Source organism: Hypomesus nipponensis, chromosome 2 (genome assembly GCF_054491055.1).
Source record: "Hypomesus nipponensis isolate SF chromosome 2, ASM5449105v1, whole genome shotgun sequence".
NCBI lineage: Eukaryota > Metazoa > Chordata > Actinopteri > Osmeriformes > Osmeridae > Hypomesus > Hypomesus nipponensis.
The window spans coordinates 357,919-364,019 of record NC_140362.1 but is presented as its reverse complement, the minus strand read 5'-3'; positions in this window follow the sequence as shown (position 1 = coordinate 364,019).

The window sequence follows — 6,101 nt, the reverse complement described above, 5'->3', positions numbered from 1 at the left end:
TGGAGAAAAGAGAGACCAGCCAACATGTTCATTATTACCTTAGTCCTGTGGAGAAAAGAGAGACCAGCCAACAAGTTAATTATTACCTTAGTCCTGTGGAGAAAAGAGAGACCAGCCAACATGTTCATTATTACCTTAGTCCTGTGGAGAAAAGAGAGACCAGCCAACAAGTTAATTATTACCTTAGTCCTGTGGAGAAAAGAGAGACCAGCCAACATGTTCATTATTACCTTAGTCCTGTGGAGAAAAGAGAGACCAGCCAACATGTTCATTATTACCTTAGTCCTGTGGAGAAAAGAGAGACCAGCCAACAAGTTAATTATTACCTTAGTCCTGTGGAGAAAAGAGAGACCAGCCAACAAGTTCATTATTACCTTAGTCCTGTGGAGAAAAGAGAGACCAGCCAACAAGTTAATTATTTGTTTCCAGAGTTATAGAAGGACAGAGGATGATGAGCTAAATAAAAAGATTGAGATTATGGGATGGATTAAGACACTTCATTTAACATCTGGACGGCAGATGAATAAATAATAGTAAAACTTTTCATTGATTATGTTCTTGAATATATTTTACAATAAACGTGGTAATGATGTGTGGCTGTTAATCTGATGTGCAATTTATGATTCCAGACTCATCCTAAAGTGTTTCCGAGAGCAAATCATTTATTTTATTTTTGTAAAAAACATTAGGTGTATTCGACTTCATACAGTGCAGTCGGTGCCGACAGCCGGCTGACTTGAAGCAGCCAATGGCATTCACTGCTTCAAGTCAGCCAGCTGCTGTCGGCGCCGCCGGCGCAGCATGAAGTCGAACACACCTATCGATGTGACCAATCCACACCATGCCAGTCTTTGCTAGGACAACAATGATAATGTATTTTTAATGCTCCCATTTGATTTTCATTGTGATGCACCCAGCCGTGTTGCTTATCCTTGAAAAATGAGGGGGGTAAAAAGTAAAATCCTTATAAAACAGAATCACACTAGATTAGATTCTAAGCCCCGCCCCCCTTATTTACTGTCGCTGACTCGGACAAGCTATCGCAGCTGACCAGAGTTTTAGCCGTCAAAAGGGCAATGGATAGCCTGACATTGTCAAACTCATAATTCTAGTCATAATATGAGTCTGAAACCGCTCCGTTGGGTTGTGAGTATGGGGCGTGTTTCAACCGAACCCAGAAAAAAATGCCTCTTCGCTAAATTGGATATACCTACAACCAATCAGAGCAACGTAATATGTTGTTTGTTGAAAACAAATTCAACCCAAGCGCTCTTTGGTGACGTGGTTGATTACGTTACTGTTGATCATCTGTCCATCATTGTATAAAGCCTGCCCTGACAATTTCATTGGTCCGAACAGCTCCTGTTCAGATATAGTTTTTCCGCAACAGAGCTACTCCAGACCTAGCCTGGCTCTGCCCTCCTACGTATTTCCGCTCAATTTGGATTTTGCTTTTGTACATAGGTCTGGGAGCTAGGCTCTGAAGTCTAGAAACACATTTTTTGTAGGTCCAATCAGCGAACAGAGGGAGTGGCTGAGAATGATGAAGTTAATGTCCTGCACTAGTTTGAGTAGTTCAGTAATGGTGGCGGAGAAAGATGCGAGCGAAACTATTCTGCGGTTGTGGCAGCAACGCTGCCGAATATCCATAGGTTAAAGCCAGAGCAAGAACATTCCTTGCTGAGTTTTGTTGGTGGCCATGATGTTGTGGCCCTCCTCCCCACGGGGTTCGGGAAAAGTTTGATTTTCCAGCTACGGCAGCTAGCTCCGTTACAGTAGTGGTGAAGGAGTTGGCTAAGGCGAACGCTTCCGATTGGTTATGGCAAATCAGAGTGGCTCTGGGCGGATCCAATAGTTTTAAACTTCAACAGAGGACCCGCCTTCAAGGAAGTTAACGTTTGTCAATGGAGAGAACCCAGACCCTCTGTACAAATTAAATGTACGAGGGTCTGGTTAGGACCAGGCAACTCCAGACCCAACTTCCCAACCAAATTTGTTTGTGGGCGGGGCTAAGTTGGGCTGGCAGCCAGGCTACTGAACTGCACCTCCCCACCAAAGAAGCCCCCCCCCCCCCCCCCCACCACAGTGACAACTCTCTCCATTCAGGAGGGAGAAGTTAACAGACTTTCCAAGTGGAAGAACCCTCGCAAAGCAACTGGGCTGGACTCTGTCTCTCCAGCCACCCTCAAGCACTGCGCTGAACAGTTGTCTCCGGTGTTCACCACCATCTTCAACACCTCCCTGGTGACATGCCATGTGATAGCCTGTCTCAAGTCCTCCACCATCATCCCTGTGCCCAAAAAGCCCAAGCCAACAGGACATAATGGCTACAGACCCGTCGCCCTGACGTCTGTGGTAATGAAGTCTTTCGAGGGCCTGGTGCTGGCACACCTCAAAGCCATCACAGACCCCCTACTGGACCCCCTGCAGTTTGCCTACAGAGCCAACAAGTCTGTGGACGATGTAGTTAACATGGCTCTCCACTTCACCCTACAGCACCTGGACACCCCATTATCCTACACCAGGATCCTGTTTGTGGACTTCAGCTCTGCCTTCAATACCATCATCCCAGCCCTGCATCAGGACAAGCTCTCCCAGCTGAACGTGCCCAACTCCACCTGCAAGTGGATCACAGACTTCCTGTCTGACAAGAAGCATTAAGCTGGGAACACAAGTCTCTGACTCCCGGTCCATCAGCACCACCTCACCTCAGGGCTGCGTTCTTTTCCCCTCTGCTCTTCTCCCTGTACAGCAACAGCTGCACCTCCAGTCATCCATCCGTCAAACTCTTGAAGTTTGTGAACAACACCACCCGCATTGGGCTCATCTCTGACGGGGACGAGTCTGATTACAGCTGGGAAGTTTACAACCTGGTGACATGGTGCAGCCAGAACAACTTAGAGCTCAATGGTCTTAAGACAGTGGATATGGACTTCAGGAAGAATACAGCCCCACTCACCCCCATCACCCTGTGCGACTCCCCAGTCAACACTGTGGAGTCCTTCCACTTCCTGGGCACTATCCTTTCCCAGGACCTCAAGTAGGAACTGAACATCAGCTCCCTCACCAAGAAAGCACTTCCTACGGCAGCTGAAGAAATTCATTCTGCCAAAGACAATGATGGTGCACTTCTACACAGCCATCATTGAGTCATCCTCACCTCCTCCATCACCATCTGGTACGCTGCTGCCACTGTCAAGGACAAGAGCAGGCTGCAGCGTATCATCCACACTGCTGAGAAGGTGATTGGCTGCAATCTACCTACCCTGGAAGACCTGCACACCTCGAGGACCCTGAGGCGAGCGAGGAAGATTGTGGCTGACCCCTCCCACCCTGGACACTCCCTGTTTCAGTCACTCCCCTCCGGCAGAAGGCCGCGGTCCATCAGGCCCAAAACCTCACGCCACAACATCAGCTTCTTTCCATCCTCTACTGGCCTCTTCATCAAGGCCAAGGACTCCCACTGACATTTAACTATGATCTATTATTATTCCATCTGACACCGATAGCACTATGCGCAAGTCACCTTATTTGCACTATTACCCATACATATTCTTATTATTATTTATATATTTTTGATTTATAATTTACCATTTAGAATTTAAATTGTTTTATTTTTAAATTGTTATTTCCTAGGATTAGTTAGACTACTGTAGTTTTATACTTTTTGATTGAAGATCCGTATATGTCTATTGTTTGCACTTTCCGGCCACAGTATATTCCGTGTTTGTGTAAACTTTCTTGGTGAATAAAACCAAATTCTGATTCTGATTTTCTTCTCACACAATAGCAGATGAATTTCTGAATGTTTGAAACGTCAAAAGCTTTTCGGTCATGTGATCTGTATATTTCAAAGGCCTGTTTAACTGCTGACAAAGTTCAGTCACACATGTCCATGTAGAGGCTGAGACTTTCTCTCATCCAATCACAATTTGTGTTAATGACAGTGACATATCCAAACTCTTCGACTCCTATGAAGTGGAGTAAGGGGTAAAACCCAAAGGCCAATTGTAAAGTCAAATAGGCCTGGACTGGTCATTTGTAATACCGGGCAAATGCCTGGCTGGCTGAAGCCCCTTTTGGGCCGGTGTAAAATAAAAATGTGATAAGAAGAATAACAATTTGCCCATTGACCGGCCCATGAACCAGGGACGGCATTGGTTCTTTTTATATGCTGACACTGGGATAGCCTAATCATTTCTCTTACAAGTCCCCACCCTTCCCCTTTTTAATATGTTTCTTGTTAGTCAGATGCCATGGCCCAGAGACATACATCTGTGGAGCTAGTGCACATGCTATGACGACAACGACGATGATCATAAACCAAACAAATGAACGTTGAAAAAGGACGTACGAGGACGGCTTTGGACACAGTCATTGTAATCAACAGAGTTTCAGAGAAGCATAAGCTAGTAAATAAACTTTTATTGTAATGGGAGATTAAATGGTTGGTATTAAGACACAATTATTAAATATTGTATCTCTGTACACTGGAGATAATGTGATAATGTGACAAATTGTCCATACTTTGTACATACTTAAACGGTTACTATTTACTTAGGCCTACTTTCATTTCATTATATAATTTCAAATGATACTTTGATTTTCAGTAAAGCATCTTTGACAATTACTTGTACTACTATGGAGATTGTGTGGGCCTACTCCACTGCCCCCTCTCATCACAAGAGAGTCAGTCAAGAATGAGTGAATACAATGGCCCACTTGCACCAGCACAATTGTACACAGCACGAACTAGGTACAGATCCTGCTGTTAAAGCAGATCACTAGATCCAGCTCTTTGGAGTCTGCTGTATCAAACTATGAACTGCTATCCCATGGGTCAACTGAACACCAAGGACATCAACACTGCACAAGACTGGACTCCTGGCTTTACCTTGCTTTATCAATCAGTGTTGTCCAGTTGGAACAAGCACTCACTAAAATGGCTTAACCATTTGCATTGCATTGTTCTTGTTTTTGTCATATCTCTGATTATGTGTCCTATCATCGAGCCTTTTCTATAGAATATCATTACTTTTTGTATTTGTATTTGATGTGTATTCTTGTAGTTTAGTAGAAAAAAGCTCCATAGCATTAGTTGTTGTGTAGCCTTATCCGAAAAATACAGTATTCTGTACTGATTACAAGAATCTTCTGCCTTTTAAAATAGTAATTCATATTGATAATATTATCATTTACTTTAGTTATTCAACATGTTATATCTTGGTAACAAAGGGGTGGATTTCTTAGTCCTATTAATAATCACACTACACTACATGACAACCTCCGTTTTAGACAGTAGGCTACGTATATATAGCTTACTTTTAACACCAAATTATTGACAACACAAAAAAACAGTATTTAAAAACATACAAATACACTGCTGAGTGTCTTGTCCACATGAGTAAGGTGTAAGTAAGGTGTCTCCCTCACAAAGCCCTTAACAACCAGGCCCCCCGCTACCTCACCGACCTGCTTCACCACCACACTCCCTCCCGCTCCCTCCGTTCCTCTGATGCCAACCTCCCCACTCAGGACCAAGCACCACTCCTGGGGTGACAGAGCTTTCTCCATCACCGCTCCCTCCCTCTGGAACTCACTCCCCAAACCCATCAGAGACTGCACCAACCTGTCAACTTTTAAATCATTAGTTAAAACACACCTTTTTGAGATCTGCTTTTAATGTGTAAATAATGCTGGGATTTTATATGATGTACCTGTTTTATGTTTATTTTAACCATGTACAGGGACTTTGAGTACCTTGAAAAGCGCTATATAAATAAAATGTATTATTATTATTATTAAGGAATTATATGTCGCATTGGGTAAGAAACAGTTTTTAAACAAAGGGTTTAGATACGGTCTTTTCCTGGAGGTCAGCGTACACCTTCAATCAGTAGGTTTGCTACAGTAAATAAAACGCAAGGGGATGAGTCAGCTGGTCAGCTGTTTCTGTGCCAGAAAGAAGTTAAAAAGTTGAGATGACAAACACGAATCGTGTTAATTGGGTCTTCATTCAACTAGTCAGTGAAGACTTTGAGGGTGACATGACCAAAACTCTATTGAAGTTTGACATACTAATAAATTCATTGAAAAAAGTG